The following is a 16,281-nucleotide window of genomic DNA, read 5'->3' on the forward strand; positions in this document are numbered from 1 at the left end:
AGGACACATAGGAACAGAGATAGACTGAAAGAGGCAGAGAAGAATAACTGCAGATATAATTAGGAGAGAAAGACAAATAAATAATAAGATAGAACTTCGACTTTTGGATGAAAGCAAGTCTATTCCCACTACTTAGGGAAGTTAGAGATAACCAACCTTTATTAGTAATCGGTAAGATGATTGGACCGACCTGTCCCTAAAAGTCAGTCCTGGTTCCAGGGCTCCCAGTTCTTATTCTTACAAGTAATCTAGTATGAGTTTCAATCAATCAACAAGCATTTATTAAACACCCACTGTGTGCCAAGAACAAGTATTTATTAAACACATACTATGTGCCAGCATTACACTAAGCACTGATTATAGAAACAGAAGCAAAAGACAATCCTTGCCCTCAAGGAGCTCAAAATCGAAATGAAGGAAACAACAAGCTAACAAATATGTCCAATCTATACACAGGGTAGATATAAAATTATTAACAGAGGGAAGGTACAAGAGTTAAGAGCAGCTAGGAAAAGGCTTCTGATTTTTTTGGTACTTGAAGGAAGCCTGGGAAGCTAGGAGGTGGAGATGTGGAGGTAGAGCATTCCAGATTTCCTAATAACTTGGACTTTTATAGCATTTTGTTTAAAAGTTTTTGGTGTGCTTGTAAAAAACACTGGATTGGGATCTAGGAGGCCTTATTTCTTTCTTTTTTGTTTCTTTGCTAGGCAATGGGGTTAAGTGACTTGCCCAAAGTCACACTGCTAGTGAGTGTTATGTGTCTGAGTCCGCATTTGAACTCAGGTCCTCCTGACCCCAGGGCCAGTGCTTTATTCACTGAGCCACCTAGCTGCCCCAGACCTTATTTCTAAGCTTTGCTCTGTTACAAACTCTCTTAATAGCCCTAAGTCACTTGTTCAACCTTTATGCTCTCATTTCATCTATAATATTTTCATCTATAAAAGGGAGTTAGATTAGATGATGATCTGTAAGGTCTGTTCTAGCCCTAATATTCTATGATCTACATAAAACTTCTCAGCCTTGCTTTTGAGACACTCTACAATTTGGCTTGAGGCCTATCCTTCAATAAATAAAAAAGGTATTTATTAAGCACTTACTATGTACTAGGCTCTGAAGATAAAAACACAAAAGCAAAGACAGTCCCTGCCCACAAAGTACTTACATTCAAGTGTTGCTGTTCAGTAGTTTCAGTCCTGTCTTACTTTTTGTGACCCCATTTGGGGTTTTCTTGGCAGAGATATTGGAGAGGTTTGCCATTTCCTTCTCCAATTCATTTTACAGATGAGGAAACTGAGGCAAACAGAAGTTAAATGACCTGCTTCAAGTCACACTGGTAGGAAGTATTTGAGGTCACATTTGAACTCAGGTCTTCCTGACTCCAGACCCAGCACTACCAAGCTGCTGCCTCTTTTATACATGAGGCCTCTCCTAATTCCCCTCCCCATAGCAGCCATCTTACCATCTCCTCCACACCCTCCACAATACTTCGTATATATTTTGTGTTTACTTTTTTATGTACGTGTTGTTTCCCACCAGTAGAATGTAAGCTCCTTGAGGAACAGAGATTCCTTCATTTTTGTCTTTGTAAGCCCATCTTGGCATCATAACTGGCACAGAGTGGGTAATAAATAAATGCTTGTTGAATGAATGACATACCCCTGTAGAAGTGAATTAAGTTAAGAGTGTGTCCTCTTCCTAATTTCACATGTTGTTGTAATGGTTGAAAGAGAAATCACAGAATTTTCATTTATTTTGATTAAAAAATTATTAACTATGTGAATAACACTGTGTTGGATACTGGGAATACAAAGATTTTGGGGGGAAAATCTCTGCCCGTAAGGAGTTCACTATCTAATAGGGAGACTGATATGTACATACATGAGTATGACACAAAGTAGATATAAGATGGTAAAGGAGATATACAGAGAAAACACTAGGGGAAAATTGGAAGAGAGATCACTTTTATGTGTAAGAGGGTCTCACTCAGAGAAGGTTTCAAGGAATAGAAGGTAGCTGAGCTGAGCCTTGGAAGAAGAGAAGAATTTCAACGAGCAGAGGCTTGGAGAGAGGCAGTTCTAAGGATGGGGTGAGGTTTGAGAGTGCAAAGCAAATCAGGGATTTGCTAGTCCTCTGATTTGTACGGTAAGTAAAATTCTTGTAGTGGAATAACCCTGTCAGCTATGAAACAACTGTCCTGAGGCTCTGCTCTCCTGATTAGTGAAGCCTTTATGGACTTTGCCGCTATCTTCTGGCCAACAATCTTGCTGCCTGTTCTCTTTCAATTCCTCCTTAACACAAACCTTTCTAGTTCTGGAACCATTATCAACTCAATATTGCTATTGCTACTGGAAAAGCGTATATCTGATTGTTCCCCTACAGGTCCACTGACCATTCGTAATACTTAACAAACCTAAGTAGGTCCTTTTGACTTGGATCACTCCCATTTATGTATTTGTCTCCCCCTACTTGGATGTAAGGGCAACTAGGTGGCTCAGTGGATAAAGTGCCAGGTCTGCAGTCAGGGAGACTTTTTCTTTGCCAAGGAAACACTCAAAATGGGGTCAATGATGGACACAACTGAAAAAAAAGAATTGAGGCGGCCAGCTGGTAGAGTGGATAAAGAGCTGGGCCTGGAATCAGGAAGACTTGAGTTCAAATCTGGCCTCAGACACTAACTAGCTGTGACTGTAGGCAAGTCACTTAACCTCTGTTTGCCTTAATCCACTGGTGAAAGAAATGACTAACTACTCCAGTATCTTTGCTAAGAAAACCCCATTGACAGCACTTGCTGTGGTCCACTGGGTCACGAAGAATTGGGCATGACTGAACAACAATGTGTATGAAAAGGCAGTAATGGAGGGATATGGATTTAACGATACGGTTTCTGTCGTGAATATTCTTGTTTGCTCAATGCATCGAGCATGTACTTATAATGGTGTTCAAATACTTCACTTTTCTTCCTTCCCAATTTTGCTGTTAATCAGTTCCACTCAACTCTTAATCCTTTGCCTTCCTGTCTTATCTCTGCTCACGACTTGCCAAAATATAACCCTTGAATATACCAACCATCCTTCTCCTCTGCTCTGAACAGTGCTGGAGAAAAGCATGAAACCTTGTTGACTATAAATTTGTTATCTAATGTCAGCCAGCAGCTGATTTGTGCAATGGATAGAACACTGGTCCTGGAATCAGGAAGATCTGAATTCAAATCCGGCCTCAGACACTTACTAGCTGTGTGACTCTGAGCAAGTCACTTAACCTCTATTTGCCTAAGTTCCTCATCTGTAAAATGTGGACACACTGGAGAAGGAAAGGACAAATCACTCTAGAATCTTTGCCAAAAAAAGCCCATAGACAAAGTCTATAGGGTCACATAGAATAGGGCATGACTGAACAACTGGGCAACAATAACAAGAGCCCAATTGGGCTCTTACTGAGAAGAGTCTGTTGATTGCAATACTCAGCATTGCTTATGTTCCAAACTTCTTCTTTTTTCTTCAAGTCTTCCACATTTCCTCTTCCCCATTTCCTCTCTGTAGAGAAGCTTGTCTCAAACTTTTTTGACAAAAGACAGCCCATTCACCTCGAGCTCCCACTCTTCTTCTCTAAATCTTAAAAACACTCAACATCATTTAGCATTCACTCCTCACTTACTCCAGTCTCAGATGGAAAGGCAGTCCTTCCCTTCCCTAAGACCAACCCTTCTATGTCTACCTCTGATTTCATTTCTTCCTATAGGATCCTCCCACAGGTTTTGCCCCTCATCCCAATCTCCTTCCTCTAATTTTCAATTTCTCCCTATCTAATGGCTCCTCTGCTGCATTATAAACATGCTTAGATCTCCCCAACCTTAGAAAAACTCTCACTTGACCCCATCCTCCCTCAAATAATTGTACTGTATCTCTCCTTTTCAAAGCCAAAGTTCTAGGAGAAAAAAGCTGTCTACACCTCCTTTCCTCTTACTTCTCAAGTCCTTGCAATGAGGGTTCCAACTTCATTATTCAACTGAAACTTCTCTCTCCAAGGTTACCAATGATCTCTTAATTACCAAATATGAGGTCCTTTTCTAAGTCCATTGTGATCTCTCTGTAGCATTTGACACTGGTCATCACCCTCTCCTCTTACATTCTCCGACCTCTCTAGGTTTTCATGACATTGCTTTCTCCTCGTTTTCCTTGTCTGGTCAATCTATCTCAGTCTCCTTTGCTGAGTCAGCAATTATCCTGTCAATTCTCTTGGATTAAATTATTATCCTTATGCACATGACTCCAAGCTCTATCTATCCATCCCTAGTCTTTCTCCTTAATTTCAGCCCCACATCACCAAATGACCACCAGACATTTCTAACGAGACACCCCATAAACAAGTCAAATTCAACACATCCAAAGTAGAACTCATTATCTTTCTATTCAAACCCACCTCTATTCCTAACTTCCTTATTTCTGTTAATGGCAACACCAATATTTCCAGGCATCCAGGTTTGCAACCTCAGAGTCATCTTAGACTTTTTTCTCCGTCATCTCCCACATTCAAAGAGTTGCCAAGTCTTGTCAATTCTACATCCTTGACATCTCTCACATATTTTTCTTTTCACTCACAAAACTGTCTCTCTGTTTCAGGGACTCATCATCTTTCACCTGCAATATTGCAACAAACTTCTAATTGTGCTCCCTGCCTCAGTTTCCCCCCTCTTCAAACCATCTTCCAAACCATAGTTGCCAGGGTGATTTGATCTAACCATATCTCTTCTACTCAAAAAGTGCTTTGCAATCTGGCTCCAGACTGCCTTTCCCACTTCATACATATGTCATTCACTTGCACACATCCTGTTCGTCAAACTGTCCTACTTGTCCCATCTACCACCTCTGGACACAGGCTATCATTCTGCCATGCCTGATATGAACTTCTTCATTTTTGCCTTTTAGAATCCTTAATTTCCTTAAAAAAATCAGATGCTTCCAAGATGATAGTGCCTCTCCCTCCTCCTCAAATTGCTTTATGTTTTCTTTGTATATTTGATGTATTTCCTTATGCTATTTCTTTTATCTTTGTATACTCAGGGCTAGCACATAGTAGCTCTTAACAAATATAAACTAATTGAGATGAATTTTGAAGGACATTTTATATGTACTTATGTATGTACATGTTGTCTCCTCCCACGGGACTTAAAGGAAGGGATTGTTTCATTAATGTCTTTGGATACCCAATACACAGTCCTTGGCATATAATAGATGATCTTTGATAGATGGATAGATGGATAGATTCTACAAGACTGAGGTGTCTATGGACAGATTCTAGCCAACTGAGAGATGTTCAGAGAATTTGATCAAAGCATTGATCTCAAGCATTGTGGAAACATGGAGCCCCATCCAAGGATATACTCCACTACAAAATTCCCTTTACTTCAATTCAGCAAACACTTATTAAGTACCTACTATATCCAGAGTACAGAAGCGGCATGGTGTTTTGGAGAGTTGGCCTTGAGTCAGGAAGACCTGTATTCAAATCTCAATTCTAACACACTTTAGCCATATGAACATGGACAAATCACACGCCAGGCAACTTGTTAGGATTATAACGCAGACAGGTACCAATCTGAAGAACTAGAAGTACTTCACTGGGAGTTGCCTACAGTGGTGGAATAATAGTAATGGTTGATATTTATATAGTGCTTTAAAGATTACATAATGCTTTACCAATATTATCTCATTTGATCTTTACAACAATCCTGCAAATTAGGTGTTATCATTAACCCCATTTTACTGATGAGGAGACTGATGGTGAGATAGGTTAAGGGACTTGCCCAGGGTCATATGGATACTAAGTGTCTGAGGCAGGATTTGAAATAATAGGTTCAGTTGGAAGAAAGAAAGAAAGACAGAAAGAAAGAAAGAAAGGAAAAGAAAGAATGGAAGAAAAGAGGAAAGAAGGAAGAAAGGGAGGAAGAAAAAGAAAGGAAGGAAGGAAAGAAAAAAAGAAAAAAAATATACAGAACATTCATTTTCCAGACAAATAATGCAAGACTCAAATCACTAGCCGGTGCTAGAACCCAGGAATTCAGACTTCTAGTCCAGAATTTGTTGCATGGTTCCATGACGTTAACATCTCCTTTTCCTGAACTCACTGTTACTGTAATAAGTGAGACTGTTTATAGGAAGCAGCTTGGAAGAAGATAAATTTTGCATAAACTACTATTATATTCACACTGCTTGCTATGACTGCGGCTATCCCTAACTCTGTAGATAGTAGACAGAGCAACAAGCAGCGAATAAAGTTCATTCTCTCTCTTCTTCTTTTTTCCTGTGGAAGAGGTAACTTCTAGATGAGGTCATCACCCCTGAGCTGCCACATGGATCGCTCTTCTTATCAGCATCCATCTCAGTGCCAGCAGAGTCCTCAAGCTAGCCCCTTCCCTGGCCCCCACTTGTTCTTTATGAGCAGGGAGCAGACAAGTGATGTTTGTTTGCCCGAGAGTAAAAACATTCTCTGAGAAAGAGAACTAATCTATCTTTCTGAATGAAGCGGGGCATTGTGAACTGTCATGATGGGGCCTCTCAGGCAGAACTCATAAAACATCCATCAAAAGAGCTAAAGGACACAGCTAATGCAATGATGTAAAGACTTCTTTTCATTTTGCTTATTATTAGCAGGTATTTTGGATATTCTGCACCCCTCTGCTGTCGATTTTGTGGAAGAAATTTTCCTTCCTCTTCTGTGTGATTTTTCCACAGTGGGCATTATTGGTCAAAAGCTCTAATTCTGAGCTTCCAAAGGTTTGGTAAGAGCAGGTGAGCACTGTGGAACTGTATTTAATTAAATCGAGTTTGATGAGAGTAAATAGTGGGGTTAGCTACTATTCACACATCTTCAGGTGCTCTTTCTAAGCCTCCAAGACTCTAGGCACTGATAACTATAGCAGCTGTCTGGGGCAAAGATATATTCTAGGTTCATCAGCTGTGGGATAACTCATTCTCTGCTCTTTCTTCTTACTTTGGTGTTAAAATAGCTGAGAAAAAAAATAAAATTATAGAAGAAAATATGACACCTAGGACATTTACTATATTAGTGCACTGTGTGTCTGCTAATAGAGGGAAAAAAGGATGAATAATTAAGAGATAGGGGTGCAGTTTCCTAGAAGGTGTTTAGCATCAAGCTTTTGAGGGATGGTCTGTCTTTTTGTACTTTTTTTGGGGGGATACGGAAAGGAAAAAGGGACAGCAAAAAGAAAATCTTTCATTCCTGAAAATTGAAGAAAAGCTTGGAATTTTTCTAGCCTATAGCTTTATTCTTGATTTTAGATTAGAGGGCTAGGACAAAAATGACCAACTATTGGACTGCACAGTCGCAATCTAGGTCCTCAGCAAATCCTCAGCTAGCATGCAGGACGGAACCTTCCTAGGGTGGGGTAGTGGGAGAGAGACTAAAATCCCAAAGGTTCTGACTGTTGGGCCCGTGAAGTTTTTTTTTTTTAATGTTGATAATTGTATTCCAATAAAATGGTTTTCTTTGTAATCCTATGCATTTTATTTTACGTATTTAAAAATAATACTCCAAAAAAGAGTCAGGTTTCACCAGATTGTCAAAGGGGTCTATGACACATAAAAGTTTAAGAACCCCCCACTGTGTAAATGACTAGAGGAAGAGGTGTGAGGAAAGGATTGGCAATGAATGTGATTGTGTTGGCCAATGGACATGGAGGCTTCCATCTTTGGGACATTCTAAAGCCAGCTTTTTTTTTTTTTTTTTTAGGCAATTGGGGTTAAGTGACTTGCCCAGGGTCCCACAGCTAGTAAGTGTCAAGTGTTTGTTCTGAGACCGAATTTGAACTCGACTTCAGGGCTGGCGCTCTATCCGCTGTGCCACCTAGCTGCCCCCTAAATCCAGCTTTTTGACTCCATGCTCAATTTCCTTCTAAAAAAGATTCAGCTGTGGGCTATTGGGCGCTTGTACAAGGATAGTAGGTTCCTTGCCAGGGCTATTTTTTGTATTCTGTGGCTTCCTCTAAAGGGTAGGGTCATTCACCCATTCATAGCAGCACTTCTGTTGCCCAGCACTGCTTTTGGCTTCTTGCTAACAGCATAGTAGTATGTTACTATGAAGCCATAGAAACAAAGCCAACTTCTGTCAGCTCTACCCATTTCTTTTTCTCTTCTTTCCACTTTCAACACAGTATATTTTAGAGATAAAGGGCCTGTTGCATCCAAAGTAGACTGGCATTCAACAGCACCCAAGCAGAGGTTGACAGGTATTGTGAGTGCATGTTGTATGGCCAGGGTACATGGGAGTTTCTATTGTAACCCTCACACTTCAAGTCATAGCAATCTACATGGAGCAAAAGCACCTGACTCTGATAATACTTATATTTGTACTTTCTTACAAGGTCACATTAAGTCACTGGTAGTTCTGAAGGAAAATATCTACAGGTGGGACCCCTTCTAGCTTGCTATGCAACTGTATTTTCTGTCCTGCTATTAGTGGGGTCCTATCCCTCATGTTTTTCATTCAAAGACATCCCCCAAGTTTGCAGTCTGTCATCATGCAACAATGCCATGCTCACACCCATCTCTGAAGTTTTCATCATAAATACCATTCCCCTTGGAAAGTGGGATATGAGTAGGTGGTATGGTGGTAGGGTTTAGTTCCTGAGCTGAAATTCAAAGGAAGATGCACAGAAAGAGAATGTTGATATTACAATGTTGATACACCCTCTTCCATGGGGTGAATGGTGTGGTCAGGGAAGACTAGTACCTCTGATGTGAGGGCTTTTGAGCCCTTTCAGGGCTGCTTTCCACCTTTGGTGTCCACCTGATCCACCTAACCCTCACCTGTGGCTTGGACCTGCTGAGGTCAAAGAAAAATGACCAGGCGACCCTTATCATCAATTTGCCAAAAGAGGATAAGCTTATAATTCTGGGTGACTTCAATGCTAGGGTAGGCTCCCTACCAGACATGGCAGGGAGTCTTTGGGAGGAATGGAGCTGGGAATGGCAACAGCCATGGTCACTTACTTCTGAAGACTTGTGCATCTCATGACTTTCTCATCACCATCACCAGATGAATTAATGTCAAGAGATTAGAGCACTTCCCTGAGCAGGAACAGTTTGTTGCTAACTTGGAGGGAAAGCTGAGCCCACACATGGTTACCAACAGTGGAGCAGAAAAGGAGTGGGCAGCTTTCAGAGATTTGGTGTACAGCACTGCATTTGCTCATTTGGGTCAGAACACTCACAAACATCAAGCCTGGTTTGACTAACATGATGGAGAAATTCAGAAGCTGCTAAATCAAAAAATGAGAACTCCACAGGGTTTTACCAGCAGGATAGTTCATCCATCTCTAAGAAGGCAGCATTTAATTCCATCAAAAGTAAAGTACAAGCAAAGCTTAGAGAGATGCAGGATTCTTGGCTCAGTAAGATAGCAGATGAAATTCAGTTTTATGCTGACAGTAACAATCCAAAGTGCTTTTACGATGCCCTGAAGGCTATGGGCCAAAGACCTGTGGTGCATATCACCTACTCAGTGCTGGTGGAGTCACAATGATTAGCAATAAGGACATGATCCTAGAGAGATGAGCTTAAATACTTCCATAGGGTTCTCAACAGACTGTTATCAATCAATGCTGAAGCCATTAACCATTTACCTCAGATAGAAGACAATTCCTCCCTAGCTAAAGTTCCAACTGAAGAAGAGGTTTTGAATGCCATTAGGTTCCTTTCATGTGGCAAAGCACCTGGTGCTGATTCTATTCCATCTGAGATTTACAAGGTGGAGGGGGGTCGGTCCATTGCTCACACAAAAGCTGACTGAAATTTCCTGGGTTATGTTATCCCCCAGGAGTTCAAGGACACCTCCACTGTCCATCTCTATAAAGGTAAAGAAAATAGATTGTCTTGTGACAATCACAGGAGGGTCTTTTTATTAGTTATTGTTGGCAAGATTCTTGCCAGAGTCCTCCTTAATAGGCTGATCCAGGGGTGGGAAACCTGTGGATTTGAGACCACAGGTAGCTCTCTAGGTCCTCAAGTTTGGCCCTTTGACTGAATCTAAACTTCACAGAACAAATCTTGGCCTCGAGCCTCAAGGCCACAGGTTCCCTATCCCTGAAGTTTAGTTTCCTGCAAGTGGCCCACTGATCCTTCACCTGAAAGATGGTCATCTGCCTGAGAACCAGTGTGGCTTCAGAAAGGGACGAGGAACGGTTGATATGGTATGTGCAGCTCGACACCTCCAGAAATGCCAGGAGCAGAACAGAGGTCTGTACACAACATAAATAGATCTGACCAAGGTCTCTGATACTGTCAGTCATTAGGGCTTATGGAAAATTATGTCAAAATTTGGTTGCCTGGAAAAGTCACATGTCAATTTCACGACAGCATGCTTGCCCAGGTTCTGGATAATGGACTATGCTCTTACACTTTCCCAGTCACCGATGGAGTGAAACAAAGCTGTGTACTTGCTCCTATGCTTTTTAGCCTGATGTTTTTAGCCATGCTGTCAAACACCTTCAATGAAGATGAACACAGTATCAAGGTCAGTTACTACACTGATGGTAAATTCTTCAACTCAAAAAAGGCTACAAGCCAAGATTAAAGTGGAGGGAATGTTGGTGCATGACATTTTGTTTGTTGCACTCAATGCAGCCTTTGAAGTTGAGATGCGACAAAGTATGGATTGATTCTCTGCTGCTTGTGCTAATTCTGGCATAATAATAAACAACAAGAAAACACAGGTGCTCCATCAGACATCACCACACCATCCATATTGTGGAACCACTGGTTACAGCAAATGGAGTTTTGAATACTGTGGGTAAGTTCATTTACCTTGGCAGTATGCTTTCTAAGGAAGTACACATTGATAAGGTTGATGCACTCATTGCCAGAGCTAGTTCAGTGTTTGGGAGGCTCCGAAGGAAAGTGTGGGAGAGAAGAGATTGACTGACTACCACAGTCAAGGTCTACAGTGCTGTTGTGCTGACCTCATTGTTGTATGCCTGTGAAACCTAGACAGTACATCAGCACCATGCCAGGACACTGAATCACTGCCATTTGAATTATCTTAGGAAGATTCTGAAGATCACTTGGCAGGATAAGACATCAGACACTGAGGTCCTTTCTTGAACTAAACTGCCAAGCATTAATACCCTACTGCAGAAAACGCAACTGTGATGGGCTGGCCACATTGTTTGAATGCCAAAAATATGCTTGCCAAAAAGACTATTTTATGGAGAATTCACACAGGGCAAGCGTTTCACATGGTAGTTGGAAAAAGTGATACAAGGACCCTCTCAAGGTCTCTTGTAAGAACTTTGGAATTGATTGTGTGACATGGGAGACACTGGCACTGGACTGCTCATCATGGCATGCCCTCATCAGAGAAAGAGCTGTGCTCTATGAGCAAAGCAGAATTGAAGTAGTTCAAAAGAAAGGTGAGATGCACAAATTTAGAGAATCCACCCCAAATGTTCACACGGACTATTTCTGTCCGACTTGTGGCAGAGCATTCTGACCTTGTATTGGTCTGATCAGCCACAGTTGGACACACCATAATTTGACTCAAACATAATGACGTCATTGTGGTCCTCTTCAACCTAAGGACAACAACTAAGCCATTCCATCAAGGCCCTGCTCTTTACCCTTGAATCCCTTTCCCCTTTGTCCTTTCATTATTCGTGCTAATTCCTAACCCTGGGCCATCATTATATCTGCCACTTCAACTCTTACTCCCAAGCTCCTGCCTCTGAATGATCCTAAAAGTTGTGAAACTGCAGACTAGATTTCATCCACTCTAGCTCCAAATGGGTCTTTATTATGCAAGGCCACACTACTATTGATCTCTAACTCTTTCTCATACCCGACAGTAGCTATGAGGAACCTTCTGTTTATAAGGGTAATAATCATGTACAAGAAAGATTAGACTTATTTGGCTTGGTCCCAGGGGGCAGAACTGGAAACAATGGGAGGAACTGAAGAACCAAATTTAGGTCTGGACTAAGGAAAAACCTCCTAACAATTAGTGTTATTCCAAAGTGAAATGACCTACCTTGGGAGTTAACAGATTTTCCCTTCATTTGAGGCCTTCAAACAAAGACTGGGTAATGACTTTTTTAAAATTTTATTTCAAGGCAATTAGGGTTAAGTGACTTGCCCAGGGTCACACAGCTCGTAAGTATTTGAAGCCACATTTGAACTCAGGTCCTCTTGATTCCAGGGCCAGAGCTCTATCCACTGTGCCACCTAGCTGCCTTTGGGCAACAACTTGTTGAGAATATTGTAGAAGGAATTATTTTTTCAGGTATGGGTTGAACTAGATGGCCTCTGATCCCTTTCAATTCTGAAAAAAAAAAAAAGAATCTGTATATTCTGAGAACCTCTTTCCTCTAGTTCCTGATGCTGTTCCCTTGGCTGATGATTTGGTTTCTCAAGAAGACTGAGGCCATCTAACATGAGCTCCCTCATATCTCTTCCGTCACAACCTCAACGCCACTGAAAACTTCCTTCATTCCATCTTTTTCCTCCCTCTGGTACTGAAGGACGAGGGGGCCCGCACCCCCACTGTGCCCTTCATTTCATGCTGTGATATCCACCACTCTTCTTGTCTCTCATGCCAGCAACCTCAGTGTCATCTTCAGCTCTTCACTCACAGGCATTCCACACATACAGGCCTTTGCCAAATTGTGTTGTTTTTGCCTTCACAACATCTCTCACACAGGTCTCCTTTTCTCCACTCACACAGCCACCACCATAGTATAAACCCCTTCCCTGGACAATTTCAATAGCCTTCTAACTGATCTCCCAGCCTCAAGTTAATCCCCACTCCAATCCATCCAATCTTCCTCCACTCAAGATTATTTTTCTAAAGCTTACATCTGACAGTGACTCTTGCTCTAGCTGCTCCTTATCCCCTCCAGGATCAAATATAAACTCCTCTGACACTGAAAGCTTTTGTTAACCAAGCCCCTGCCTACTCTTTCAGTCTTCTTTCATTTTCCACTCCCCCATCCCCCCTCCACATATTCTGTGATCCAGCAAAACTGGACCACTTGCTGTTTCTTGCTCATAACACTCCATTTTCTGTCTCTGTGCCTTTTCATTGGCTATCTCCCAGGGGTGTACTGGAAAATGTTTAACAATGCTCTCCAAAAAGGAATAATGCATTTTTTAGTTTAATCTACACTATTAACATTTTTCTCCATTACTTTCTTTAGTCTAGACAATCAACAAAATAATAAATCAAGCCCTGATCTGTAGCATTTGTTGATTCCAAGGTATAAATGCTCACACTGAAAATTTACCAATTGATATCTGCTAGCTGGCATGAGCTGCCTCCAGCATATCTGAACCACCTTGCACTTGTCATGCTTTGCTTCCCTAACTCAGTTTCTTAGTTTCCCTGTTGTCCTTCAAGGTTCCTCTCAAATCCCACCTTCTGCAGGGGCTTTTTCTTCAGAAAAACTTTAAAAAGTTTTTTGTACAAGTAAAACAAATTTAGCCAAGATCAGAAGGAAAGCAAAAAGTTGGGGAAAAAATTATAGACAGCTTATCAGAAAAGGTATCATATCTAAAACATATAAAGAACTGTCAAATCTGAAAGAATATAAGTCATTCCCCAAGTGATAAATGGTCAAAGGATATAAACAGGCAGTTTTCCAATGAAGAAATCAAAGCAATTTATAGTCATATGAAAAAATGCTCTGAATCATTACTGATTAGAGAAATGCAAATTAAAACAACCTTAAGATCCCATTTTATACTTACCAGATTAGCTAAAATAATAGAAAGGGAAAGTGACAAATGTTGGAGGGGATATGGAAAAAATGGGACATTAATCCATTGTTGGTGGAATTGTAAAATGATCCAAACATTTTGGAGAGCAATCTAGAATTATGCCCAAAGACTTATTAAACTACTCAGCAATACCACTACTTGGTCCATTTCCAAAGACAGGGAAAAATGAAAATAACCTATAATATTCTAAAATGTATATAGCATCTCTCTTTGTGGTGGCAAAGAACTGAAAATTGCAGGGATGTCCATCAAGTGGGGAATGGTTGAAAAAGTTGTGGTATATGAGTGTGATGGAATACTACTGTGCTATAAGAAATGATGAACTCCATGATTTTAGAAAAACATGGAAGGACTTCACAAAATAATGAAGAGTGAAATGAGCAGAACCAAGAGAATATTGTATACAGTAACAACAATATTGTTTTAAGAATGACTTTGAATGAATAAATTATTTTGAATATTATAAATACCCAAATTAACTATAAAGGACATACGAAGAAAGATGCTATCTACATCCAGAGAAAGTACAGATAATTAGATGTATGTATAGAATAATTTTACATACACACACACACACACACACGAACATACACGCATACACCTATTTGGGTCTATTGGTAAGCAAGGGGGGGAGAAAAAAATTTACATGATAATTTTATATATATTTAAAAGCAATAGCAAGTTGTGCAAAGTAGATTTTCAGTTTCCTATGCAATCATCTTTTTTATTATACTATGTAATAGAAATGATTGTTTTATCCCACAAATTAAAAATAAAGTTTTTTATAAAAAGAAAAAACCCAAAAAACCCCAAAGCACTAGCACACATATAACACACACACACACACACACATATATAAATACACAGAATATGCATATCTAAAATACTTGTGAGTAAGATATATATGTGTGTATATATATATATATATATGTATACCATATGTATGTGTACACACATATAAATACATACATTCTTAAAATAGTAGTTTAAGGTAGAAAGGAAAGAGATTATTTTTCCTATTTTTAACAAACCAGAATCCTCTTTGAAGCATTATTGGTATAGAGGCTTCTGGATGGTATGGAATGCAAAACTTCCATTAACCAAGCTTATTCTCTCTTTTTATTATTCCTCTTTCACATCCTCTATGTTCTCTCCATCCCTTCCGGTGTTTTCCTTCCCTCAGAGTCTGGTGTCATTTTACTCACAAGATAAGGTTGGACCACAATAACAACTGTACTATTCAACAGCTCTCTCTTCACCAACATCTCACTTTATATAAAAAAAAGAAAGCATTAAGTGAATGCTTACTGTGTGCCCAGCCTAGGTATTCTCAGGAATAGAAGAATGAACACAGTCCCTTGTAAACAAAAAGAATGACAAAGATAAGTAATGAAAAATATACAAAACTATTATAAGATAGTATCATGGAGGAATAACTTCAAAAACTGACAGTTCAGAGCAGAAGGGAATAGAAGCCTGGGAAATTTAAAAGGCTTCAGGGGTCATGAGAACAACAAGGTGGAAGACTAGCCACTTTCTCCAATTGTCACAACCTCTCAAGCCTCTCCAAAACAGGAATTATGCATGAATGATAATGCAATTTCAACTGTGTCTATACTCTGACAGTGTTATCAAACTCAAAGAGAAATGTGGCCACTAAACCATATGTAAGGACTCTTGTGGGCTGCATAATGACTTAGGAAATCACATATTAACATTATTTGTGTTTGTATTTTTATATATTTTGTTAAGTATTTCCCAATCACATTTTAGTCTGGTTTGGGCTGCACTCAGGACTGTTGCAGGCAGTAATGCATTGCTCTAAGACACTGAGAACTCTAATGAGGTAAAACAAAAACAAAAACAAATCCAAATCCTGAACTAACAGGACAAAAAGCTAATTCCTAACCCAAAATATGCTCACTCAGCACTCCTTCCTCCACTGGCTAACACCCTTTGGCAGGAATGCACAAAGTCAACCCATGGGCTTGCAACAGAACTCAGCTATGTCTTCCACACCTCCCAGTGCTACAGAAAACCAAAGTTAAAAGTTTGCTGTTTGGGACTTCAGTGTGGCTGTGCTCTGTATTACAACAGTACTTAGCTAGAAAACTGTAGAACAGCGGGAACTGGGATATAATGCTAGTGTACAGTGATCCACAGGTAAGCCTAAGGAAAGGGGACTGGTATCCAGCTGGGGCCAGTTCTGTCCCCTAGGAGAAATTTGGAGAAGACACCAGGGCCAGTGAAATATGAATACCTTCATGTAAAAGGAGGCCAATAGAGCTTTGAGGTTCAGTCTCCAGGGAAATAGTAATCAAATAGTAAGGAGTCAGAAAGTGAACAATAAAGGAAAAAAAAAATAGGAAATTACTGAAAACCTTGGGTTAAAAAAAACTCAGTTAAAGACTTTGAATATATGTAGATAAAACAACAGGGAAAATATTAATAACAGAAGGGGAAATGGCCTCCACATCAGCTAAGCAAGGCAGACATC

The 16,281-nt window shown here is 40.2% G+C and overlaps 1 protein-coding gene across 5 annotated transcripts in view; it reads right to left on the reverse strand.

Moving 5' to 3' along the window:
• The window catches only part of SH3RF2 (SH3 domain containing ring finger 2), a 166,071-nt gene that overhangs the window by 41,987 nt on the left and 107,803 nt on the right, over positions 1 to 16,281 (reverse strand). The gene's annotated exons all lie outside the window — the stretch shown is intronic.

The sequence above is a fragment of the Vombatus ursinus genome, unplaced genomic scaffold (assembly GCF_900497805.2).
Source record: "Vombatus ursinus unplaced genomic scaffold, bare-nosed wombat genome assembly UNPS02014863.1, whole genome shotgun sequence".
In the NCBI taxonomy this organism is placed as follows: Eukaryota; Metazoa; Chordata; class Mammalia; order Diprotodontia; family Vombatidae; genus Vombatus; species Vombatus ursinus.